At 40.4% G+C, this 27,728-nt stretch overlaps 1 long non-coding RNA gene across 1 annotated transcript; it reads right to left on the bottom strand.

Annotated features, from left to right (window-relative positions):
• Nucleotides 1-1,678: 1,678 nt before the first annotated feature.
• LOC140708946 (uncharacterized) lies at nt 1,679-27,337 on the bottom strand. The gene is made up of 3 exons (XR_012089258.1): nt 27,208-27,337; nt 24,617-24,727; nt 1,679-1,769 (listed from the first exon to the last, which is right to left on the bottom strand). It is a non-coding gene; the product is annotated as an uncharacterized lncRNA (long non-coding RNA).
• Between the last annotated feature and the right edge of the window lie 391 nt (nt 27,338-27,728).

Genomic DNA, 27,728 nt, shown 5'->3' with positions numbered 1-27,728 from the left:
AGCCACCCAATCTGTGGTGCTTTGTTATGGCAGCTCTAGAAAACTCATGTAAATGGTGTACAAACACAAACATTCCTGTCCAGGCAGGGCGGGAGGGCCCTGATAGGAGTATTTGACTGTTGATATTGTTTAGAATTCTGGGAGCAGGGTGATAATAGCAAAGACTGATTTTCAGTTGGCTTTCTTATTGCTTTTAAATTTTCTACAGTGTGTCCCTTTGCTGCCTGTACCTTCAGCAAACCTCTTGGCACACCATTAATGTCAATCTGTGTTGTTGGTTGAATTGTGTCCCCACAAAAGACATGTTGAAGCCCTAACCCCCAGTGCCTTTGAACTTGACCTTATTTGGAAAAAGGCTTTTGCAGATGTAATCAAGTCAAGATGAGGTCTTATGGGATCATGGTGGGTCCTAAATCCAGTGATTAATGTCCTTATAAACAGAGAGATTTGGAGACACACAGGGACAAAGGCTGTGTGAAGATGGAGGCGGAGTTGGAGTTACACTGCTGCAAATCCAGGAATGCCAAGGATTGCCAGTAACCACAAGAAACTAGAAGAAGCAAGAAATAATTTTTCCATAGAGCCTTCAGAGGGAGCATCGCCCTGCTGACACCTTGATTTTGGACTTCTAGCTGCTGGCACTGTGAGAGAATAAATTTCTGTTGTTTTAAATTGCCCAGCTTATTATATTGTACTTCATTACAGCCGATCCAGGAAACTAACACAATCAGGAAAAGCTGAAACTTATTGATTACTGGCTTAAACAGTCCTCTTCCTATTTCAAAGTCTATTCACTGTTTGAGATACTAATTACAGACGTACCTGTTTCTCCTATTCTGAGCCCCCAGTTGATTGGCCAGTCAGAAATGATTGAGGGGAGGTAGAGCAAGATGGTGGGATAGAAGCTGCCACCAATTGTCCTCTCCACAGGAACACCTTCCTGTGGAGGAAATTGAACACATATCCACATAAAAACACCTTCATAAGAACCAAAATTTAGGTGAGAGATTACAGTACCTGGTTTGAACTTTGTATCACTGAAAGAGGCACCCAGTGCTGCCCTGTCACAGCAGAAAGCAATACCAGGCAGAACTCAGCCAGTGCCCATGGAGGGAGCATATAGACCAGCCTTAGCCAGAGGAGAATCAGCCACCCTAGCAGTCGAAACCTGAGTTCCAGCAAGCCTTGACACTGTGAGTTAAAATGCTCTGGGCTTCTAAATAAACCTGAAAAACAGCCTAGGACACAAGAACTGCAATTCCTGGGCGAGTCAAGGTGCTACGCTATTCTCAGAGCCAGTGGACTTGTCGAGCATGTAACATAGTGAGACACCAGCCAGGGTAGCCAAGGGAGTGCTTGAGCTGCCCCTCTCTGAACCCCAGGCAGAGCAGCTCACAGCTTCAGAAGAGACTCCTTCCTTCTGCTTAAGAAGAGAAGGAAGACTAAACAAGACTTTGTCTTGCAACTTGGATACCAACTCAATCACAGTAGTATAGAGTACTAGACAGAGTTCTGAGGCTCCCATTCCAGGCCCTAGTACCCAGACATTTCTAGATACAGCTTGGGCAAGAAGGGATCCTGTTGCCTGGAAGCACACAGTCCTGGCAAGATTTATCACCTGCTGAACAAAGAGCCCTTGGGTGCTGAATAATCAGCAGCAGTACCCAGGCAGTACTCACCATGAGCCTTGGGTGAGACTCAGAGCTGCACTGACTTCAGATGAGACTTGGCACATTCCCAGGTGTGGTGATTGTGAGGGACTGCTTCCGCTTGAGAAAAGGAGAGATAAGAGCAAAGGGGATTTTGTCTTGCAGCTTAGGTACCACTTTAGCTACAGTGGGGTAGAGGATCAAGTGGACTTTTGGTGTCCCCGATGCCAGGCCTTGGCTCTTGGATGACATTTCTAGACCTGCGCTGGGGCAGAGGAAAGCCCACGTCCCTGAAGAGAGAGTCCCGGCCTGGGACTCTCTGGCAGCATTCATGACAAACTGACTGAGGGCTCCTTGGGCCTTGAGTGAACATCAGTGGTAGCCAGGCGGTACTTGCCACAAGCCTGGGGTGTTGATGGCCATGGAGAGAGACTGCTCTCATTGTGGAAAAGGGAGAGAAGAGCGAGAATAACTTTGTTTTCTTGCTTGGGTGCCAGCTCAGCTGCAGTGGAAGAGAGACCAGTTAGATCTCTATGGTTTCTAACTCCAGGTCCTGGCTCCCAAACAGCATCTCTGGACCCACCCAGGATTGGGGAACTCACAACCCTGAACAGAAAGACACAAGCCTGACTGGCTTAATCATCTGCTGGTTGTAGAGCCCTTGGGCCTTTGAGCAAACATAGGCAGTAGCTAGACAGTGGTTACTGCGGGCCTTCAGCAAGACCCATTGCTCTGCTGGTTCCAAGTCTAACACAGAGCAGTGCCAGTGTTGGTGGCCTCAGCGGTGCTCGTGTCAGGCCTCCCCCAGGAACAGGCAGCTTTGCAGAGAATGAAAGAGACAGAGAGATGGTGTTTGTTGGAGAGAAAGTAAAGGAAGAGAACAAAAATTTCTGTCTCATAATCCAGAGAATTCTTACGGATCTTATCTAAGACCACCTAGGTGGTACCTCTGTGAGTCTACAAGAGACACACCATTGCTGAGCTTGGGGTGCCCACAAATGCAGATACTGGTGCAATGATCAAAAACTTAGATAACAACACCAAGTCCCTTCAAATACCTGAAACTCTTTCCTAAAAAGAACAAGTAGAAACAAGCCTAGACTGTGAAGACTATGGTAAATACCTAACTCTTCAATGACCAGACACTGATGAATATCAACAAACATCAACACCATCCAGCAAAACATAATTTCACCAAACAAACAAAATAAGGCACCAGGGACCAATCATGGAGAGACAGGGATATGTGACCTTTCAGATAGAGAACTCAAAATAGCTGTTTTGAAGAAACTCACTGAAACTCAAGATAACACAGAAAAGGGATTCAGAATCCTATCAGATAAATGTAACAAAAGGAGTGAAATATTTGAAAAAGAAACAAGCAAAAATTCTAGAGTTGAAAAGTATGACTGACATACTGAAGAATGAATCAGAGTAACAACAGCAGAATTGATCAAGCAGAAGAACGAATTAGTGAGCTTGAAGATAGGCTATTTGAAAATACACAGTCAGAGGAGACAAAAGAAAAACAAATAAAAAAGCATGAAGCACACCTACATGATCTAGAAAATAACCTGAAAAGGGCAAATCTAATAGTGATTGGCCATAAAGAGGAGGTAGAGAGAGAGATAGGGGTAGAAAGTTTATTCAAAGGGATAATAGCAGAGAACTTCCCAAACCTAGAGAAAGATATCGCTATTCGGGTACAAGAATGTTATAGAATACCTAGCAGAATTAAAACAAATTAGACTGCCTCAAGATATTTAATAATCAATCTCCCAAAGGTTGAGGATAAAGGATCTGCAAACAACAAGAGAAAAGAAACAAATAACCTACAATAAAGCTCTAATACATCTGGCAGCAGACTTCTCAGCAGAAACCTTACAGACCAGGAGTGGCATGATGTATTTCAAGTGCTGAAGAAAAAATCTTTTATCCTAGAATAGTATATCCAGTGACAGTATCCATCAAACATGAAGGAGAAAGACTTTCCCAGACAAACAAAAGTTGAGGGATTTCATCAACACTAGACCTGACCTACAAAACAAGGTAAAGAGAGTTCTTCAATTTGAAAGAAAATAAAATTAATGAGCAACAAGAAATCATTTGAAGGTACAAAACTCACTGGTAATAGTAAGCACACAGAAAAACACAGAATATTGTAACACTGTACTTGTGATGTGTAAACTCCTCAGATCTTGAGTAGAAAGACTAAAAGATGAACCAATAAAAAATAGTGACTACCACAACTATTTGAGATACAGAGAGTATCATAAGACATAAATCAACAAAAAGTTAAAAAGCGGGGGGATGTAGTTAAAATGTAGTGCTTTCATTACTTTTCTCTTTGCTCGTTTGTTTCTCTGCTTGTTTCTCTTTGCTTGTGTATTAGTTTTCTTTCTTGGTTGTTATTTTGTTTACACAATCCGTGCTAAGTTCTTACAGGTTTAAAATAATGGATTGTAAGATATTATTTGCAAGTCTCATGGTAAACTCAAATCAAAAATCATACAACAGATACACAAAAAATAAAAACCAAGAAATTAAAACATACCAACAGAGAAGGTCACCTTGACTGAAAGGAAGACAGGAAGGAAAAAAGGAAGAGAAGACAAATAACAGAAAACAAATAACAAAATGGCAAGAGCAAGTCCTCACTGATCAATAATACCATTTAATGTAAATGGACTAAACTCTCCAATCATAGAGTGGCTGAATGGATTTAAAACAAACAAACAAACAAAAAGCCAATAATCTGTGGCCTACAAGAAAAACACTTTACCTACAAAGACACACATAGACTGAAAATCGAGGAATGGAAAAAGATATTTCATTCAGATGGAAACCAAAAAAAGAGCAGAAGTAGCTATACCTGTATCAGACAAAATAGAATTCAAGACAAAACTATAAAAAGAGACAAAGAATGTCATTATATAACGATAAAGGGTTCAAGTCAGCAAGAGGATATAAACATATAAATAAATAGGATATATTTATATGTAAATATAATATAAATATATAAGTATATTTATATTATAATATGAAGAATATGAATATACACTTATAAATATGAAGTGTCCTTTTATCATTGTATTGGGGTCTATGTTTATATCCTCTTGCTGACTTGAACCCTTTAACATTATACAATGAGCTGCAAATATATGTTGTAAATATGTGTGCACCCACACTGGAGCACCCAGATATATGAAGCAAATATTAAAGCTAAAGAGAGACACAGACCCCAATACAATGATACCAGAACATTTTGACACTCCCACTTTCAGGATTAGACACATCATCCAGACAGAAAATTGACAAAGAAACATTGGACTTAACCTGCACTACAGAGCAAATGAACCTAACAGATATTTACAGAACATTTTATGCAATGGCTGCAGAATATGCACTCTTCTCTTCAGCCCATGGACTATTCTCAAGAATAGACCTTATGATAGGCTACAAAATAAGTCTTTAAAGATTCAAAAAAATGAAATTATATCAAATATCATCTCTGACCACAGTGAAATAAAACCAGAAATCAATAACAAGAGGAATTTGAAAACTACAAAAAAAAAAAAAAAAAACCCATGAAAATTAAGCTATGTGCTCCTGAATGACCTGTGAGCCAATAAACAAATGAAGAAGGAAATTAAAAAATTTCTTGAAACACATGAACATGGAAGCACAACCTACCAAAACCTATGGGATACAGTGAAAGCAGTACTAAGAGGGAAGTGTACAGCTCTAAGTGTCTATATCAAAAAAAGTAGAAGAACTTCACATAAACAAACTAATAATGTATCTTAAAGAACTAGGAAAGCCAGAGTAAACTAAACCCAAAATCAGTAGAAGAAAAGAAATAATAAAGATCAGAGCAGAAATAAATGAAACTTAAACAAAGAAAACAATACAAAAACAAATGAAATGAAAAGTTGGGTTTTTGAAAAGATAAACAAAATAGACAAAGCTTTAGCCATACTAAGAAAGAAAGAGAGATACCCAAATAAATAATACTGAGGATGAGAAAGGATACATTATAACTGATACTGTAGAAATGCAAAAGATTATCAGAGGCTACTATGAACACCTATAAGCCAATACGTTGGAAAATCTAGAAGAAATGGATAAATTCCTAGACATATATAACCTACCAAGATTGAACAATGAAGAAATCCAAAAACCACACAGACCAATAAAATGTAACAAGATCAAAGCTGAAACGAGAAAAATCTCCAGTAAGTAAAAGCCCAGGACCTGATGACTTCACTGCTGAATTGTACCAAATATTTAAAGAACAACTAATACTAATCCTACTCAAACTACTCTGAAAAATAGAAGACGAGGGAATACTTCCTAACTCATTCTATGAGGCCAGTATTACCCTGATACTAAAACCAAAGACACACAAAAAATCAAACTAAAGGCCAATTTCCCTGATGAACATTAATGCAAAAATTCTCAACCAAATACTAGCAAATCAAATTCAACAACAGATTAAAAGCACCATTTATCATGACCAAGTGGGATTTATCCCAGGGATGCAAGGGTGGTTCAACATACACAAATCGATCAATGTGATACATTATATCAGTAGAATGAAGGACAAAAATCACATGATCATTTCAACTGATGCTAAAAAAGCATTTGATAAAATTCAACATCCCTTCATGATTTAAAAAAAAAATACTAAAAAACCTGGGTATTCACAGAACATACCACAACACAGTAAAAGCTATATATGACAGACCCACAACTAGTATCATACTAAACACAAAAAAACTGAAAGCCTTTCCTCGAGATCTGGAACAAGACAAGGATGTTCACTTTCACCACTGTTATTTGACATAGTACTGGAAGTCCTAGCTAGAGCAATCAAACAAAAGAAATAAAGGTCATCCAAATTGGAAAGGAAGAAGTCAAATTATCCTTGTTTGCAAAAGATATGATCTTATATTTGAAAAAAACTAAAGATTCCATTTAAAAAAACTATTAGAATTGGTAAGCAAATTCAGTGAAGTTGCAGGATACAAAATCAACCTACATAAATCAGTAGCTATTTTTTTAAAACAGAGTCTCACTCTGTTACCCAGGCTGGAGTGCAGTGGTGTGATCTCAGTTCACTGCAACCTCTACCTCCTGGGTTCAAGTTATTCTCGTGTGTCAGACTCCCGAGTAGGTAGGATTATAGGCGTGCACAACCACGCCTGGCTAATTTTTATATTTTTAGTTTTCACCATGTTAGCCAAGCTGATCTTGAACTCTTGGTCTCAAGTGACCTGCCCACCTTGGCCTCCCAAAGTTCTGGGATTACAGGTGTGAACCACTGCGTCCACCTAATCAGTAGCATTTCTACATGTCAATGGCAAACATTCTGAAAGAGTAATCAAGAAAATAATCTTATTTACAGTAGCTACAAATAATATAAAATACGTAGGAATAAACTTAACCAAAGAACTAAAAGATCTCTACAATGAAAACTATAAAACATTGATTCAAGAAATTGAAGAGGACACAAAAAACTGGAAAAATCAATGTTAAAATGTTCATCCTAGCCAATGCAATCTACAGATTCAATGCAATCCCTATCAAAATACCAATGACATTCTTCACAGAAATAGAAAAAAAAATCCTAAAAGTGATATGGAACCCCAAAAGACCCAGAATAGCCAAAGCTATCCTGAGCAAAAAGAACAAAGCTAGAGGACTCACATTACCTGACTTCGAATTATACTACAGAGATATGGTAACCAAAACGCATGATACTGGCATAAAAACAGACCAATAGACAAATGGAACAGAGTGGAGAACCTAGAAACAAACTCATACACCTAGAGTAAACTCATTTTTGACAAAAGTCGCAGGAACAAATTTTGCACAAAGGACAGTCTCTTCAATAAATGCTGCTAGGAAAATTGGATATCCGTATGCAGAAGAATGAAGCTAGATCCCTATCTCTAACTACATATAAAAATCAAATCAAAATGGATTAATAACTTAAATCTAAGACCTCAAACTATGAAACTACTACAAGAAAATATTGGAGAAACTCTCCAGGACATTAATCTGGGCAACGATTTCTTGAGTAATATCCCACAAGCACAGGCAATCAAAGCAAAAATGGACCAATGGGATCACATCAAGTTTAAAAGCTTCTGCACAGCAAAGGAAACAATCAACAAAGTGAAAAGATAATCCACAGAATGGGAGAAAATATTTGCAAACCATCCATCTGACCAGGGATTAATAACCAGACTTATAAGGAACTCAAACAACTCAATCGGGAAAAAAAAAATCTAATAATCTAATTTAAAAATGGGAAAAAGATCTGAATAGATATTTTTCAAAAGAAGACATACGAATGGCAAACAGGCCTATGAAAAGGTACTCAGCATCATTGCTCATCAGAGCAATGCGAATCAAAACTACGAGATATTAGCTCACCCCAGTCAAAATGGCTTTTATTCAAAAGACAGGCAATAATGAATGCTGGGGAACATGTGGAAAAAAGGCCACCTTCATACACTGTTGGTTGAAATGTAAGTTAGTACAACCACTATGGAGAACAGTTGGGAGGTTCCTCAAAAAAGTCTAAAAATAGAGCTACCATATAATCCAGCAAACTCCATGGCTAGGTATATACTCAAAAGAAAGAAAATCACTATGTCCAAGAGATATCTGCACTCCCATGTTTCTTGCAGCACTATTCACAATAGCTAAGACTTGGAAGCAACGTAAGCGTCCATCAACAGGCGAATGGATAAAGAAAATGTGGTACTTGTACACAATGGAGTACTTATCAGCCATAAAAAAGAATGAGATCCAGTCATTTGCAACAACATGGATGGAACTGGAAGACATTATGTTAAGTGAAATAAACCAGGCACAGAAAGACAAACTTCACGTGTTCTTGCTTATTTGTGGGAACTAAAAATTGAAACAATTGAACTCACAGAAATAGAGTAGAAGGCTGGTTACCAGAGGCTGGGAATGGAGGGGCAGTGGTGGAAATGGGGATGGTTAACTGGTACAAAAATATAGTTAGATCGAGTGAGTAAGATCTAGTATGTGATAGCACAACAGGATGACTACAATCAACAATAATTTATTGCACATTTAAATATAACTAAAAGATTATAATTGGATTATTTATAATGCAAAGAAAGGATAAATGCATGGGGTAATGGATACCTCATTTGCCCTGATATGGTCATTACACATTGTGTACCTTTATCAAAATGTTCCATGTACCACATAAATATATACACCTACTATATACCCACAAAACTTAAAAATAAGTTTTTAAAACATTAAAAATAAGTTTTTTAAAAAAGAAATGATTGACATCTCCTGAATTCCCCCAAATAATCTAGCCAGCTACCAGACCCTTCTATTGTTCTAGATCAGGGGTGTCCAATCTTTTGGCTTCTCTGGGCCACATTGGAACAATTGTCTTAGGCCATACATAAAATACACCAACACTAATGATGAGCTAAAAAAAAAAAAAAAAAAAAAAAAAAAAAATTGTGAGACCAGGCTCAGTGGCTCATGCCTGTAATCCCAGCACTTTGGGAGGCCGAGGAGGGCAGATCACAAGGTCAAGAGATGGAGACCCTCCTGGCCAGCATGGTGAAATCCCATCTCTACTAAAAATACAAAAATTAGCCGGGCGTGGTGGCATGCGCCTGTAGTCCCAGCTACTCGGGAGGCTGAGGCAGGAGAATTGCTTGAACCCAGGAGGCAGAGGTTGCAGTGAGCCGAGATTGTGCCACTGCACTCTAGCCTGGTGACAGAGCGAGATTCCATCTCAAAAAAAAAAAAAAAAAAAATTGCAAAAAAAATTTCATAATGTTTTAAGAAAGTGTACAAATTTGTTGGACCACATTCAAAGCTGTCCTGGGCTGCATGCAGCCCACAGACTGGGAGTTGGACAAGCTTGCTGTAGAATGTTCTGTGATGACTCATTATTAAGGTACACCAAGGGAGGGCAAGGATTTTTCCCAACGTCTTTTGATTCTGTTCTTAATGTTTAAAATATTTAAAATATGAAACAACAGAAATATGTTTACTGCTATAACCATGGCACCTTGAACAATGCCCAGTCTATAGGAGGCACTCAATAAATTTTGGTCAAAGAATGAAGGAACACATAATTCTCACAGTGTAAGGCAAGCACTATCCAATCATACCCCTCTCCCATCACTCCAGAAACTTTCAGTCAGACCAATCTTCCAAAATCACTTTCTTTCTCTGTAGATAAAGAGAACTGAGGCAGCGTTCCAGTCGCCTCTCTCAGGAGTAAGGCAGATCTCTTCCTGTCTCATGCCACCCCTCAGCCCTTTAGAAACAAGGTCCCTGAAGCAGAAACCTTCAAACATTCTATATGAAGGCCCCTTCCAACACGCTGTGTTATGGTGTAACATATCCAGCCTCATCAACTAACACCCCTGCTGGGACCAAAGCAAAGTCCTGGCCTGCAAGTGGATGTGGGAGTTAGTAAACAGCAGCCTCAACTGTTGCACAATTTTGCCAAGGGCCATCTTAGTTTAGAACATAGAATTCCCTGTTCCATGCTTAGGAGGTCACTCTAAGATGCCTGGCCTGCTGGTGTGTTGATGGGTGGTGTGCTGATGGGTAAGCAGCGATCAGATACTTAACAGAGATAAGATTGAATTGGGCCTGCAGGAACAGGCCCTTCTCAGAGAGAAGGCAGCATTTGTCAGAGACTCTGTCCCATGAGTCCCAGCCTTGCTCACGGCAAGGAGCGTCACGCTTTATGGTGATTTCACTCTTTTGTCCGTATTTCGTTGTGCAAACTGCCCATTTGTTCATGAGCCTTCTTCTGTTCCTTCAACCTTCCCACTCCAGGGGCACAGGCCTCCACATTTGTGTGTAATTGATCCCATCTTCAGGAGCAGTAGGTTCCAGAGACTTCTAATTCTCAGCCCAGAAAAGAGAACATAATGGCTGCAGAAGAAAGCATGGGCTTGGACTAACTCTTCTCTCTGTCAATGATGGCGTGTCTCTAAACTGACCTCTCCTCTCAGAACCTGCTGGCACACTGGGCTCACCTCCCCCTCAGGAAAACCCAGCAGGGCTGGTCTGGTGGTGAGTTGTGCATTGTGCACATTTTAGCCTGGCCTCGAACTACGCACAGGCTCACTACCTCTTAGCCTTGATTCTACTGATATCAACTCTCAGAAACTCAACCGAAGACGCAAAGCCAGCCACTCCTTCGTACCATTGCACATGCTGTTTCCTTGGCCTAGAATTTTTCTTCCTCCTTATCTGCTGAATGACTCTTCTCATTTTTCAAAACTAAGATCAGTATCTCTTAAAGTCCAGAATCTTTACTTTCACTTGCAAATGTCACCATGTCCTAGCCAGAGCTACCCCTCTGACCTAATTTCCCAATATCCTCTCATCTCACTGTTCAGGTCACACTGGGCTCCCTGCCATCCCTTGAGCTTCCAAGCACACCCATGGCCTTTCCCCTTGTGATTTCCTCATCCTGGAGTGCTCTTCTCCCCACTCTTCACATGACTCACACCTCTTTTCATTCCTTTTCCTACATAAATGCCACCATCTCAGGAAGCCTTCACTGATCCCTGATTAAAATAGTGTGAGCCCATCCTACATAGGCACTGTCTCTCTACACCCCCACCTCCTCTATCTTCTTTCATTGTGCACACCATGATTTGATTTTATGTTAAATATTTATATGTTATGTTCACTGTCTGCCTTCCCAGTGGGATGTAAGTCCTGTGGCTACAGGAGCTTTTGTGTTCATCACAACATCGTAAGTCCCTGGAACAATTCGTGGCAGGCAGCACTCCCTAGTAAATAGTAGCTGAGTAAATGTTGTTTCAAGTTGATTTTTAACTTGATATTCTAGTGCCTCTAGGCAGTTCTGTGAATAAACAGAAAACTCCAGGTAAGGTTCGTGTAGATTTGACTCAAATGACATGTGCACGTCTACATGTGTGAGTGTGCATGCATGTGTGTATATGTATAAATGTGTATATATGCACACATATGTGTATTTGTATGTGTGTATATAGAATTGTCCCTCAGTATTCATTGGGGATTGACTCCAGGATCATCTGCAGATACCAAAATCCACAGATGTTCAAGTCCCTGGTATAAAATGGTGCAGTATTTGCATATAACCTATGCACATCCTCCTATATACTTTAATTCATGTCTAGATTACTTATAATACCTAATACAATGTACCACATCATTTCTACCATGCTATTTGTATTATTTTGTGTTTTCCTTCTGTATTAAGCCAAGTTAATAATATTATTAATATTTGGCAGGAAGATATTTCTAGGAAGCTTAGTTTAACTAAATGAGGTTTTCCAACTCAACTCATCATATTTTGTCCTAAATTTCATATTGGTGTTTTGTCTCCTCTGGAATTGTAATCTCTCCAGAGACACTGACAGGTCTGATTCACTTCATTGTGCACTACAGTAATTAGATAAAGAGACAAAGCAGGAGCAAGATGGCCGAATAGGAACAGCTCCAGTCTCCAACTCCCAGCGCGAGCGACACAGAAGACCGGCGATTTCTGCATTTTCAACTGAGGTACTGGGTTCATCTCACTGGGGAGTGCCAGACGATCGGTGCTGGTCAGCTGCTGCAGCCCGACCAGCGAGAGCTGAAGCAGGGCGAGGCATTGCCTCACCTGGAAAGCGCAAGGGGGAAGGGAATCCCTTTTCCTAGCCAGGGGAACTGAGACACACAACACCTGGAAAATCGGGTAACTCCCACCCCAATACTGCGCTTTAAGCAGACAGGCACACCAGGAGATCATATCCCACACCTGGCCAGGAGTGTCCCACACCCACGGAGCCTCCCTCATTGCTAGCACAGCAGTCTGTGATCTACCGGCAAGGCAGCAGCGAGGCTGGGGGAGGGGCGCCCGCCATTGCTGAGGCTTAAGTAGGTAAACAAAGCTGCTGGGAAGCTCGAACTGGGTGGAGCTCACAGCAGCTCAAGGAAACCTGCCTGTCTCTGTAGACTCCACCTCTGGGGACAGGGCACAGTAAATAATAACAAACGCAGCAGCTCTGCAGACGCAAACGACTCTGTCTGACAGCTTTGAAGAGAGCAGTGGATCTCCCAACACGGAGGTTGAGATCTGAGAAGGGACAGACTCCCTGCTCAAGTGGGTCCCTGACCCCTGAGTAGCCTAACTGGGAGACATCCCCCACTAGGGGCAGTCTGACACCCCACACCTCACAGGGTGGAGTACACCCCTGAGAGGAAGATTCCAAAGCAAGAATCAGACAGGTACACTCGCTGTTCAGAAATATTCTATCTTCTGCAGCCTCTGCTGCTGATACCCAGGCAAACAGGGTCTGGAGTGGACCTCAAGCAATCTCCTACAGCTACAACCTACAGCTGAGGATCCTGACTGTTAGAAGGAAAGCTATCAAACAGGAAGGACACCTACACCAAAACCCCATCAGTACATCACCATCATCAAAGACCAGAGGCAGATAAAACCACAAAGATGGGGAAAAAGCAGGGCAGAAAAGCTGGAAATTCAAAAAATAAGAGCGCATCTCCCCCGGCAAAGGAGCGCAGCTCATCGCCAGCAACGGATCAAAGCTGGACGGAGAATGACTTCGACGAGATGAGAGAAGAAGGCTTCAGTCCATCAAATTTCTCAGAGCTAAAGGAGGAATTACGTACCCAGCGCAAAGAAACTAAAAATCTTGAAAAAAAAGTGGAAGAATTGATGGCTAGAGTAATTAATGCAGAGAAGCTCACAAACGAAATGAAAGAGACGAAAACCATGGCACGAGAAATACGTGACAAATGCACAAGCTTCAGTAACCGTCTCGATCAACTGGAAGAAAGAATGTCAGCGATGGAGGATCAAATGAATGAAATGAAGCGAGAAGAGAAACCAAAAGAAAAAAGAAGAAAAAGAAATGAACAAAGCCTGCAAGAAGTATGGGATTATGTAAAAAGACCAAATCTACGTCTGATTGGGGTGCCTGAAAGTGAGGGGGAAAATGGAACCAAGTTGGAAAACACTCTTCAGGATATCATCCAGGAGAACTTCCCCAACCTAGTAGGGCAGGCCAACATTCAAATCCAGGAAATACAGAGAATGCCACAAAGATACTCCTCGAGAAGAGCAACTCCAAGACACATAATTGCCAGATTCACCAAAGTTGAAATGAAGGAAAAAATGTTAAGGGCAGCCAGAGAGAAAGGTCGGGTTACCCACAAAGGGAAGCCCATCAGACTAACAGCAGATCTCTCGGCAGAAACTCTTCAAGCCAGAAGAGAGTGGGGGCCAATATTCAACATTCTTAAAGAAAAGAATTTTAAACCCAGAATTTTATATCCAGCCAAACTAAGTTTCATAAGTGAAGGAGAAATAAAATCCTTTACAGATAAGCAAATGCTTAGAGATTTTGTCACCACCAGGCCTGCCTTACAAGAGACCCTGAAGGAAGCACTAAACATGGAAAGGAACAACCGGTACCAGCCATTGCAAAAACATGCCAAAATGTAAAGACCATCAAGGCTAGGAAGAAACTGCATCAACTAACGAGCAAAATAACCAGTTAATATCATAATGGCAGGATCAAGTTCACACATAACAATCTTAACCTTAAATGTAAATGGACTAAATGCTCCAATTAAAAGACACAGACTGGCAAACTGGATAAAGAGTCAAGACCCATCAGTCTGCTGTATTCAGGAGACCCATCTCACACGCAGAGACATACATAGGCTCAAAATAAAGGGATGGAGGAAGATTTACCAAGCAAATGGAGAACACAAAAAAGCGGGGGTTGCAATACTAGTCTCTGATAAAACAGACTTTAAACCATCAAAGATCAAAAGAGACAAAGAAGGCCATTACATAATGGTAAAGGGATCAATTCAACAGGAAGAGCTAACTATCCTAAATATATATACACCCAATACAGGAGCACCCAGATTCATAAAGCAAGTCCTTAGAGACTTACAAAGAGACTTAGACTCCCATACAATAATAATGGGAGACTTCAACACTCCACTGTCAACATTAGACAGATCAACGAGACAGAAAGTTAACAAGGATATCCAGGAATGGAACTCATCTCTGCAGCAAGCAGACCTAATAGACATCTATAGAACTCTCCACCCCAAATCAACAGAATATACATTCTTCTCAGCACCACATCGTACTTACTCCAAAATTGACCATGTAATTGGAAGTAAAGCACTCCTCAGCAAATGTACAAGAACAGAAATTATAACAAACTGTCTCTCAGACCACAGTGCAATCAAATTAGAACTCAGGACTAAGAAACTCAATCAAAACCGCTCAACTACATGGAAACTGAACAACCTGCTCCTGAATGACTACTGGGTACATAACGAAATGAAGGCAGAAATAAAGATGTTCTTTGAAACCAATGAGAACAAAGATACAACATACCAGAATCTCTGGGACACATTTAAAGCAGTGTGTAGAGGGAAATTTATAGCACTAAATGCACACAAGAGAAAGCAGGAAAGATCTAAAATTGACACTCTAACATCGCAATTAAAAGAACTAGAGAAGCAAGAGCAAACACATTCGAAAGCTAGCAGAAGGCAAGAAATAACTAAGATCAGAGCAGAACTGAAGGAGATAGAGACACAAAAAACCCTCCAAAAAATCAATGAATCCAGGAGTTGGTTTTTTGAAAAGATCAACAAAATTGACAGACCACTAGCAAGACTAATAAAGAAGAAAAGAGAGAAGAATCAAATCGACGCAATTAAAAATGATAAAGGGGATATCACCACCGACCCCACAGAAATACAAACTACCATCAGAGAATACTATAAACACCTCTATGCAAATAAACTGGAAAATCTAGAAGAAATGGATAATTTCGTGGACACTTACACTCTTCCAAGACTAAACCAGGAAGAAGTTGAATCCCTGAATAGACCAATAGTAGGCTCTGAAATTGAGGCAATAATTAATAGCCTACCAACCAAAAAAAGTCCAGGACCAGATGGATTCACAGCTGAATTCTACCAGAGGTACAAGGAGGAGCTGGTACCATTCCTTCTGAAACTATTCCAATCAATAGAAAAAGAGGGAATCCTCCCTAACTCATTTTATGAGGCCAACATCATCCTGATACCAAAGCCTGGCAGAGACACAACAAAAAAAGAGAATTTTAGACCAATATCCCTGATGAACATCGATGCAAAAATCCTCAATAAAATACTGGCAAACCGGATTCAGCAGCACATCAAAAAGCTTATCCACCATGATCAAGTGGGCTTCATCCCTGGGATGCAAGGCTGGTTCAACAGTCGCAAATCAATAAACATAATCCAGCATATAAACAGAACCAAAGACAAGAACCACATCATTATCTCAATAGATGCAGAAAAGGCTTTTGACAAAATTCAACAGCCCTTCATGCTAAAAACGCTCAATAAATTCGGTATTGATGGAACGTACCTCAAAATAATAAGAGCTATTTATGACAAACCCACAGCCAATATCATACTGAATGGGCAAAAACTGGAAAAATTCCCTTTGAAAACTGGCACAAGACAGGGATGCCCTCTCTCACCACTCCTATTCAACATAGTGTTGGAAGTTCTGGCTAGGGCAATCAGGCAAGAGAAAGAAATCAAGGGGATTCAGTTAGGAAAAGAAGAAGTCAAATTGTCCCTGTTTGCAGACGACATGATTGTATATTTAGAAAACCCCATTGTCTCAGCCCAAAATCTCCTTAAGTTGATCAGCAACTTCAGCAAAGTCTCAGGATACAAAATTAATGTGCAAAAATCACAAGCATTCTTATACACCAGTGACAGTCAAACAGAGAGCCAAATCAGGAATGAACTTCCATTCACAATTGCTTCAAAGAGAATAAAATACCTAGGAATCCAACTTACAAGGGATGTAAAGGACCTCTTCAAGGAGAACTACAAACCACTGCTCAGTGAAATCAAAGAGGACACAAACAAATGGAAGAACATACCATGCTCATGGATAGGAAGAATCAATATCGTGAAAATGGCCATACTGCCCAAGGTAATTTATAGATTCAATGCCATCCCCATCAAGCTACCAATGAGCTTCTTCACAGAATTGGAAAAAACTGCTTTAAAGTTCATATGGAACCAAAAAAGAGCCCGCATCTCCAAGACAATCCTAAGTCAAAAGAACAAAGCTGGAGGCATCACGCTACCTGACTTCAAACTATACTACAAGGCTACAGTAACCAAAACAGCATGGTACTGGTACCAAAACAGAGATATAGACCAATGGAACAGAACAGAGTCCTCAGAAATAATACCACACATCTACAGCCATCTGATCTTTGACAAACCTGAGAGAAACAAGAAATGGGGAAAGGATTCCCTATTTAATAAATGGTGCTGGGAAAACTGGCTAGCCATAAGTAGAAAGCTGAAACTGGATCCTTTCCTTACTCCTTATACGAAAATTAATTCAAGATGGATTAGAGACTTAAATGTTAGACCTAATACCATAAAAATCCTAGAGGAAAACCTAGGTAGTACCATTCAGGACATAGGCATGGGCAAAGACTTCATGTCTAAAACACCAAAAGCAACGGCAGCAAAAGCCAAAATTGACAAATGGGATCTCATCAAACTAAAGAGCTTCTGCACAGCAAAAGAAACTACCATCAGAGTGAGCAGGCAACCTACAGAATGGGAGAAAATTTTTGCAATCTACTCATCTGACAAAGGGCTAATATCCAGAACCTACAAAGAACTCAAACAAATTTACAAGAAAAAAACAAACAACCCCATCCAAAAGTGGGCAAAGGATATGAACAGACATTTCTCAAAAGAAGACATTCATACAGCCAACAGACACATGAAAAAATGCTCATCATCACTGGCCATCAGAGAAATGCAAATCAAAACCACAATGAGATACCATCTCACACCAGTTAGAATGGCGATCATTCAAAAGTCAGGAAACAACAGGTGCTGGAGAGGATGTGGAGAAATAGGAACACTTTTACACTGTTGGTGGGATTGTAAACTAGTTCAACCATTATGGAAAACAGTATGGCGATTCCTCAAGGATCTAGAACTAGATGTACCATGTGACCCAGCCATCCCATTACTGGGTATATACCCAAAGGATTATAAATTATGCTGCTATAAGGACACATGCACACGTATGTTTATTGCAGCACTATTCACAATAGCAAAGACTTGGAATCAACCCAAATGTCCATCAGTGACAGATTGGATTAAGAAAATGTGGCACATATACACCATGGAATACTATGCAGCCATAAAAAAGGATGAGTTTGTGTCCTTTGTAGGGACATGGATGCAGCTGGAAACCATCATTCTTAGCAAACTATCACAAGAACAGAAAACCAAACACCGCATGTTCTCACTCGTAGGTGGGAACTGAACAATGAGATCACTTGGACTCGGGAAGGGGAACATCACACACTGGGGCCTATCATGGGGAGGGGGGAGGGGGGAGGGATTGCATTGGGAGTTATACCTGATGTAAATGACGAGTTGATGGGTGCAGCACACCAACATGGCACAAGTATACATATGTAGCAAACCTGCACGTTGTGCACATGTACCCTACAACTTGAAGTTTAAAAATAATAAATAAATTAAAAAAAAAAAAAAAAAAAAGAGACAAAGCAACATCTCATTGTGTCCTAAATACTTCAGGCCTGGCGCGGTGGCTCGCGCCTGTAATCCCAGCACTTTGGGAGGCCAAAGTGGGTGGACAATTTGAGGATGGGAGTTCAAGAATAGCCTGCCAACATGGTGAAACCCCATCTCTACTAAAAATCCCAAAATTAGCCCGGCGTGGTGGTGTGCGCCTGTAGTTACAGCTACTCAGGAGGCAGAGGCAGGAGAATTGCTTGAACCCAGGAGGCAGAGGTTGCAGTGAGCTGAGATTGCACCACTGCACTCCAGCCTGGGCAACAGAGTGAGACTTGGTCTCAAAAAACAAACCAAAAGCCAAAAAACAATAAATACTTCTGCTGCTTTCCCTCCACTATCCATGATGAAGTCTCATAGCTCTCACCATGCTGCTTCTATGTTCATTGTCTCCATTCTCTAACGTTTGTGAAGAGGTGTGGCTCTTCTCTGACGTTAGACCCTTTACCTCAGTGCCTGCCTTAGGCCTTTTCCAACCAGTCTTTTCAAGGACTCTTCCTCTCAAGACCTCTCCCCTGTGTAATCCTAGACCCTGAAACCCCTTTGCTTCACCCTACTCCTTCCTCTTTCTCCCTATTTTTATTTATTTATTTATTTATTTATTTATTTATTTATTGTATTTATTTTTGAGATGGAGTCTCACTCTGTCACCCAAGCTGGAAAGCAATGGGGCGATCTCGGCTCACTGCAACATCTGCCTCCTGGGTTCAAGCGATTCTCCCGCCTCAGCCTCCAGAATAGCTGGGACTATAGGCATGTGCCACCACACCCAGCTAATTTTTTTGTGTGTATTTTTAGTAGAGATGGGGTTTCACTATGTTAGCCAGGCTGGTCTCGAACTCCTGACCTCGTGATCTGCCCAGCTCGGCTTCCCAAAGTGCTGGGATTATAGGTGTGAGCTACCGCGCCTGGCCAAGATGGGAGGTTCTTGATGAGACTGTTTGCATTTATGCCTGTTGTCCCAGGATAATTATTGGTAGCATCTTTTTTTCACTCTCAGAAGCATCCCTGTTTGGCCACCCTAGCTACTGGTGAACTTTGAAAGACATAGTGTCAGTTGAGTGGTTGGAAGTAAAAGCCAGACTTCTCTGAGTTAAGGAGAAAGATGAAAAAGTGGAGGCAGAGCCCTGTCCTTCACAGCTCAGGGGTCCCCAATGGAATCGTTTGAGAGTGAATAGAATAGAGGAATAGGACAATGACTCGTTTTACAAAGAGGTGTCTGCTCTTCCATTTACTTGTTTTTGTTTCGATGAAGGTAAAGATAAAAATAGAGAAGCTATCTGCCCTTATACTAACAAGAATAAGTGCAGTGTGTTCTCCTGCTACATGCTGTGTTCTTTGTTGGAATAAATGTTTGTGTAAAGTTCCAACACGAAGTCTGCAGGAGCTTTGGCTGCTCTTCCCCAGCTGCAAGACAGTTCAGAGAGAAGGCGGCAGACAGCAGCCCCACCCTAGCGAGAGTTTACAGCACTTTCCCCTTTCTATTGACAGGGAGGGGTGGAGTTCAGAGCAATCAAAAACGGGCTACAATGGTTTTGCATTATAATTTTATTGCTTAATATATTGTAAAATGTAGTTAATTCTAATTCATGTGTGCGTGTGTGTGTGTGTGTGTGTGTGTGTGTGTGTGTGTGTGTTCATCTCCTTGTTTTCTGGGGTGTGGAATGGTAAGAACATTTTTAAAGCCATGGCTTATTTACTAAAAAGAACCCTTGTTTCCTTTCTCTGAGATGCATGAAACCAACAGAGAAAATTAGAAGAGGGTATCATTTTAAGGAAGAGAAAACATGTTAGTGAGAGGAAGCTGCTTCATTTGTTTAAAATGTACACCCAGATGGGAAAGTTATACAAATGATTATTCAAATAAAAGAGAAAAAGGACATTAGAAGCTTGATATATCACTTGTGCGAATCTAGTGCTTCTCTGTAGAAAAAGTACCTCCCTGATCCTTTTCTTCTGTGGGATCCAGTGGTCTGGCTCATAGATGTGAGGGAGGAGCAAGTGTAGAACAGGCTTTGGAACCACCTGCTTTCATCCATAGGGGCTTCCTTAGGGGCACAGCAACTAAGTGTTTCTAATGAGCGACAATCCCATGGTGGAAGAAGTGAATACTAGTAATGAAAGTCGGGGCAGTTCTCTCAGGAGAGTGTCAAAAAACTGCATTCACTTTCTAGTCTACCCCTCCAACTTACTTCAAATGAATACTTGTATATTTCCCCATCTTTGCCTTTTGCAACATGCTTCCCAATAAGGGTTACCGAATTTAGCAAAGAAAAATGCAGGGTATCCAGTTAGAGTTTTAGAAAAACAAGAAAGTTTTTTAAATTTTTCTGCTTTTAATTTTTGTGGGTTCATAGTAGGTATATGTATTTATGGAATATATATTTTGATATAGGCATACAATGCACAATAATAGCATCAGGGTAAGTGGGGTATCCATCACCCCATGCATTTATCCTTTCTTTGTGTTACAAACAGTCTAATAATATTTTAGTAATTTTTAAATGTGCAATAAATTATTGTTGACTGTAGTCGTCCTATATGTCTGTTTATATGCCTGTGCCATGCTGCTATGGTTAGTATAGCTCTGTAGTGTAATTTGAAGTCAGGTAATGTGATTCCTCCAGTTTCGTTCTTTTTGCTCAGGATAGCTTTGGCTATTTGGGGTCTTTTGTGGTTCTATATCAATTTTAGGATTTTTTTTCTATTTCTGTGAAGAATGTCATTAATATTTTGATAGGGGTTACATTGAATGTGTAAGTTGCTTTGGGTAGTATGGACATTTTATTTTTATTTAATTTTTTTTTTTTTTTCTGAGACGGAGTCTCGCTCTGTCGCCCGGGCTGGAGTGCAGTGGAGCAGCAATCTCAGCTCACTGCAACCCCCGCCTTTGGGATTCAAGAAATTCTCATGGCTTAGTCTCCTGAGTAGCTAATTTTGTACTTTTTTATAGTAGAGACAGAGTTTTCCTATGTTGGCCAGGCTGGCCTCAAACTCTTGGCCTCAAGCAATCCTCCTGCCTAGGCCTCCCAAAGTGCTGGGATTATAGGCATGAGCCACCATGCCCAGCCCTTGCATGGACATTTTAACAATACTGATTCTTCCAAGCCATGAACACCAAATATCTTTTCATTTTTTGTGTCCTCTTCAATTTCTTGCATCAGTGTTTTATAGTTTTCATTGCAGAGATCTCTGACTTCTTTGCTTAAGTTTATCCCTAGGCATTTAATATTATTTGCAGCTACTATAAGTAAGATTACTTTCTTGATTTCTTTTTCAGATTGTTTGCTATTGGCATAAAGAAATGCTACTGATTTATGTATGTTGATTTTGTATCCTCCAAACTTACTGAATTTGTTTATCAGTTCTAATAGTTTTTGGGTGGAGTTTTTAGGCTTTCTCAAATATAAGATCCTATCACTTGCAAACGAGGATAATTTGCCATCTTCCTTTCCAATTTGGATACCCTTTGTGTCTTTCTCTTGTCTGATTACTCCAGCTAGGACTTCCAGTACTATGTTGAATAACAGTGGTGAAAATGAACATCCTTGTCTTATTTCAGGTCTTAAAGGAAAGATTATAAGTTTTTCCCTGTTCAGCATGATGTTAGCTATGAGTCTGTCATATATGGCTCTTACTGTTTTGTGGTATGTTTCTTGAATACCTAGTTTTCTTAGGGTTTTTATTATGAAAGGATATTGAATTTTATCAATGCTTTTTCAGCATCAATTGAAATGATCATTTTTGTCCTTCATTCTAATGATAGGATATATATCACATTGATTAATTTGCGTATGTTGAACCATCCTTGCATTTCTGGAATAAATCCCACTTGGTCATGATGAATTATCTCTTTAATGTATTGTTAAATTTGGTTTGCTAGATTTGGTTGAGGATTTTTGCATTAATGTTCATCAGGGATATTGGCCTATAGGTTCCTTTTTTTTTTATTTTTTTCAGTGTGTTTGTCTGGTTTTGGTATCAGGGAAATATTAGCATTGTAAAATGAATTTGAAAGTACTGCAATCTCTCATCTGAATTTTGGTTCTTATGCAAGTGCTTTTTATGTGGATATGTGTTCAATTTGGTGTTCCTGTGGAGAGGATAATTGGTGGCAGCTTCTATCCAACCATCTTGCTCTACCTTCCTTCAATAACTTCTGACTTGCCAATCCACTGAGGGCTCAAAGTAGGAGAAATAGGTAAGTTTGTAACTGGTATTCCAAAAGGTGAATAGACTTTGAAATAGGAAGAGGACTATTTAAGCCAGTAATCAATAAGTTTCAGCTTTTCCTGATTGTGTTAGTTTCCTGGATCTGCTGTAATGAAATATAATATAATAAGCTGGGTAGCCTAAAACAACAGAAATTTATTCTCTCACAGTTCCAGCAGTTAGAAGTCCAAAATCAAGGAGTCAGCAGGGCCATGCTCCTGCTGAAGGCTCTATGGAAAAATTTTCCTTGCTTCTTCCAGTTTCTGGTGGTTGCTGGCAATCCTTGGCATTCCTTGACTTGTGGCAGTGTAAGAAGGGTTGATAAATGGGCAGACAGGCTTCTTGGGAAAGGTGTGTTTCACCAAGTTGTGCACTTTCAAAGGAGAAGTGAGTAAACAGAGCTCTACGCAGAGGAAATCACAACAGTAAAAACACAGTGTGGGGCCAAAGAGAGAGGCAGAGTGGGATGGGGTAGATATCTGTTCCTGGGTCAGAAAATTGTTATTGTACATGGTGGGGATGGTGGGAGGTATATTTAAAGGCTTAGGTTAAGGCTACATTAGGGTAGGCCTTAAGAAAAAGCTGAAAAGTTTTTCTCCTCTGTATGACCAACTTCAGGTGCCCAGCCAATGCTTGCTTCTGTGCTTTTGTGCCTTGGCTTGGTTTCCTTCTCTTAGACAAATAGGGAGCCAGGGTGTGCTGGGATGGAGGAGGCATACAGGAGGCCCGATGCCTTTGTCTCTTTGTCCACAGTCTCTACAGAAGGATGACCTAACCAATGCTAGAAAGGAAGAAAAGTAGGTACAGCCAGAGAGGAAATGAAAGAACCATTTAAGGAGCCCCTTGTAATGTACTTCTTGTTCATGCATTACCTCATTTCATCCTCACAGTAACTTTAGAAGGTAGGTATTGTATTGTTCCCATGTTCCAGCTGATAAAACCAGGGTTTACTCAGTTCACATGGATAGGTAGAGTCAGGAGGTGAATCCACATCTAACTCAAAGTGGGGAGAGATGAGACAAAGAGTAAGATTTCTGAAAGAAAGTAAGTATGAGGGTGGTAGGAAAGGCAACAATTCAGGTGCATGAAATCCTGGAGAACAGTTTTGTTCTGAAGCAGCTTCAGTGCTATGTGAAGACAATGTACAAAAGGCCTGTTATATAACAAAAGGCTAACCTGATAGAAATACTGTGCAATAGACTTATGTTTTACTTAAGGCAGTAAATCTAAACGTATCTCTTATCTCCCGCTACCTGCCCCACTTTGCTCTTTTCTCTTGTGCACTAAAGAAGAATGAATAATAATAGCTCTTCAAAGTATGCTGGGTGGAACCTTTTTTATTTCCCATGAAAATTAATTCTTTATTGAGTTTCTGCTCATATGTTTGAGAGAGAAATCTTCACTCCCCCCACCAAACACACACACACACACACACACACACACAGCTCGCTACTGTTGATTAAGCACTAGCTATCTGCCAGGTGCATTGTCACATATTCCATTACTAGTTCAGGTGCAAGTGTAGGCTATGACACTCTTAGGTACTGTGAGGATGAAATGCTGAGTTCATTGTCAACTAGAAAGGACTGTAAAATTATGCCTGTTTTCACCACAGACCTTTGGCCTCAGAGACTTAATTGCAGTGTTCAAGTCATCCCAGTTCCTCCTCATGTAATTGAGAGATATTAAAAGCCTAACCTGTTTTTTTGTCAGTTTTGATTACAGTTATTCAGAAGAGTGACAGAAAGCACCTCATCTTGTATTGATTATAAGGCCCGTTTCTACCCTTAACACAACTATTGAAATCATTTTCCACATTTGATAAGCGATGCTAAATGAAATATCATCTCTTCTGAGCTCTCCTCAGATTGCCTTTGTGGAAGGCAGATTTGTCCCAGATATTTCAGAGCATTTGCTCATTCAGCATGGTGTGCGAATCTCTCCCCACAGGAGATCAATTTGCTTCTACATGATCATGAGAAGGCATTCAACATGAGAGTCGGCTTACTTTATTACACTTTTAACCTCTCAAGTAAGCTGGCTGGACATACCTGAGAAGCCCTTTGTTCTTTCCACAGTTGTACTCGCTGAGCACCTCACCCTAACTGGAGAGGTCGGAATGCATGTTTGGAGTCATCCCAGTTGTGGGCAAAGGAACGGAGCTGAAATCAAGAACACAGGCAGAGAACAGTTGGTCAGAAAGGACCAGACACAGGGCTGAATTCAGAGAGCTTCAGTGAGAGGTAAGAGGCCGGGAGATTACATTTAGTGTGGACCTTTCACACAGTTTCATGTGCCACAAACTGTGCTAGCTATTTTGCTGGTCTTATTTTATTCAGTAACAACACTGAATAGTAAGAATTGGGATCCCCATTTTGCACAAATGGAGGTAATGCTTATGGAAATAGTGGAAGATAAGTATAGATCAGAGAAGTTAGTATTGTGCCAATAAGAAATGTGATAATGGAGAGTCTTAGGTTATGATGTCATCAGGTCTGAAGGACAGGATACACCTGATGAACTCATGCAGGGGAGCAGAACTTAGTGCCCTGTAGGGCTGAAGTAGAGACAGATGAACTTTTATTAGGGTGGTGGAAAAGTAATTGTGGGTTTTGCCCTTGCGTTTAAAGGCAAAAACTGCAATTACTTTTGCACCAACCTAATAGCTTTACATAAAGTGGGACATGAGGCAGAGATCCATGGTGGGCTGAAGGGAAGAGGAGGATTGAAGACCAGGGAATCTGGCACACCACCACAAAGAGCTGATGTCTTCCAGGCTTCGAACAAATCATTTATGATCATGGAAATTCTTTAAGTTAGGATTCATATAACTGGCCACAGTGCAGGAATCATCTTTCCAACACTTCTTGGCTATGTCCAGGGTCAATACCAAACTTATTGGTCCGGACATACTATTATATACATATATACAACATACTATGACATACAAAACAGGTCATGTAACCAGGGACTTAGTTATCACTCAGTGAGGAACCAAGCTGGAATTTGGGATAAGAATAAAATTGAAGAGGTTCACCAGAAGAACTGAAAATGAAGTCAGGTAAAACTCCTCCAACCCCCATCTTTTGAAGGGACTCAAAAAAGAGAAGAGCAACAGTTATTTGCTATCCAACATGAATGCTCATGGCAGCATTATTCACAATAGCTAAAAGTTGAAACAACCCAAATGATCACTGATGGATGAATGAACAAAGAAAATGTGGTATATCCATATAATGGAATATTATTCAGCCATAAAAAGGAGCGAAATACTGATACATGCTGCAGCATGTGTGAACCTTAAAAACCTAATGCCACATGTTGTATGATTCCATTTATAAGAAATATCCAAAACAGGTGAACAGAAAGCAGATTGACAGTTTCCAGGGGCTGGAGGAAGGAGGGAATAGGGAGTAAAACAATAGCATTAACTGGTACAAAGTCTTATTTTGGAGTAACAAAAATGTTTTGGAACTAAATAAAGGCAGTGGTTGCACAACATTGTGAATGCACTAATGCCGCTGAATTGTTCACCTTAAAATGGCTCTTTTTATTTTATAAATTTCACCTCAGTAATAAAAGTTGTTTGCAATGAAAATTGCAGCATAGGTTAAGTGACTCTACAATCCCACATTTATTTACTTCTGAACCCATTATGGTGAGGCCAGTAACCCTTTAAATGGCATCTACTTGGCCACATAGACAGAGTGACCTCTCACTCTGAAGCAGATGCCAAGGCACAAGGTCCATTCCCCTGGAGGCAAGCTGATTCTTGATTATTCCTGGTAACAGGGAACATGCCTAGACATAAAAAATTGAAATCCATAGGTAACCTAAAACTCTCTTTCAGGTGACTTTCTGCATCCTTCTCAAAACTGTGATTAAACAGAAGCAAAATGGTTATATTCTCCATATTCACTTCCCTTTGTACCGCCCACTTTCTCACAGCGTCCACCCACAGAAGAAGAGAAATGCATACAATTTGCACCAATATGCATCTGTGAAACCCAAAAAGGCCAGACAATTGGGAACACCATTTCTGTTCACTCCACCTCACCTCAGACTCTGCTCCTCCTTCAGTAAGTCATTCTTCGGTAAGTCCAGGGTTGAGCTTGGCCTCTAAGCATTCTGGGTTTGGTCCAATGGTCTGGGGAGGGCCATAATGGAAATGTTAACCCCATAGTCTCCATGTTTAATGATTGACTATGTAATTTCATGTACAATAACCTGGACTCTAGGGTTAGACTTCAAGGGATCTCAAGACCCAACATCAAGTCTGTCCCAAAGTAATTGAATACTGACTGGCTAGAAAGATATGTGGTAAGCAGAGAGGTCAAATCAAGGTACCCAAACTTACACAAAAAAAGCCTGGAGAATGGAAAGTTCATGGGAACATCCTACCTATGTCACCTCAAAAATCTGAAGCTGCCCCTCACTTCAGGCCAGAAGTGGCTTTCCTGAATGAAACATTAACTCTGCAAAATAAGGTGTATATATGCGTGTGTGTGTGAAGCTTTATAAATGAAAAAATCTATAAAAATGAGAATTCTCTATCTACTATATAGAGATAACGCTATATCTACTGATATTTTGTCTTATATCCTTCACCCTAAGATTTTCAGTTACTAGAAATAATACTTACGTTTTTATGTGACACACAACAGATAAATTTTAAACTGTTTCCTTGAGTATCTGTTGAGTTCTGTGTTCATAATTCCCCTTATTCCTTTGTCCAAAGAGTGATAAGATTCCACGCCAGTCTCAGCAGCTAGAAATCATTACTGTGTGCTCGGAGGCTCACTATTCTAACTGCCCTTCTGTTGAAGAAACCAGCTAAAGGGTTACGTAAGTCAATCAAGCAAATGGATGCAGCTGCCTGACTTACCTAGCAAGCTCTCTTGGCTTAATCTATAAAGACTTATACAGGAAAGCTAATTCACAATTCACAATTTTTGCTTAGCCTGTTTATGTGATTCAAAAAACAGTGAGAGTGGCCGGGCGCAGTGGCTCACACCTGTAATCCCAACACTGTGGGAGCCTGAGGCGGGCAGATCACCCAAGGTCAGGAGATCACCAGCCTGGCAACATGGTGAAACCCTGTTTCTATTACAAATACACAAATTAGCTGGGCGTGCTGCTCAGGAGGCTGAGGCAGGAAAATCA

Source organism: Chlorocebus sabaeus, chromosome 17, assembly GCF_047675955.1.
Source record: "Chlorocebus sabaeus isolate Y175 chromosome 17, mChlSab1.0.hap1, whole genome shotgun sequence".
In the NCBI taxonomy this organism is placed as follows: Eukaryota; Metazoa; Chordata; class Mammalia; order Primates; family Cercopithecidae; genus Chlorocebus; species Chlorocebus sabaeus.
This window is presented reverse-complemented; position numbering and strand designations above follow the sequence as displayed.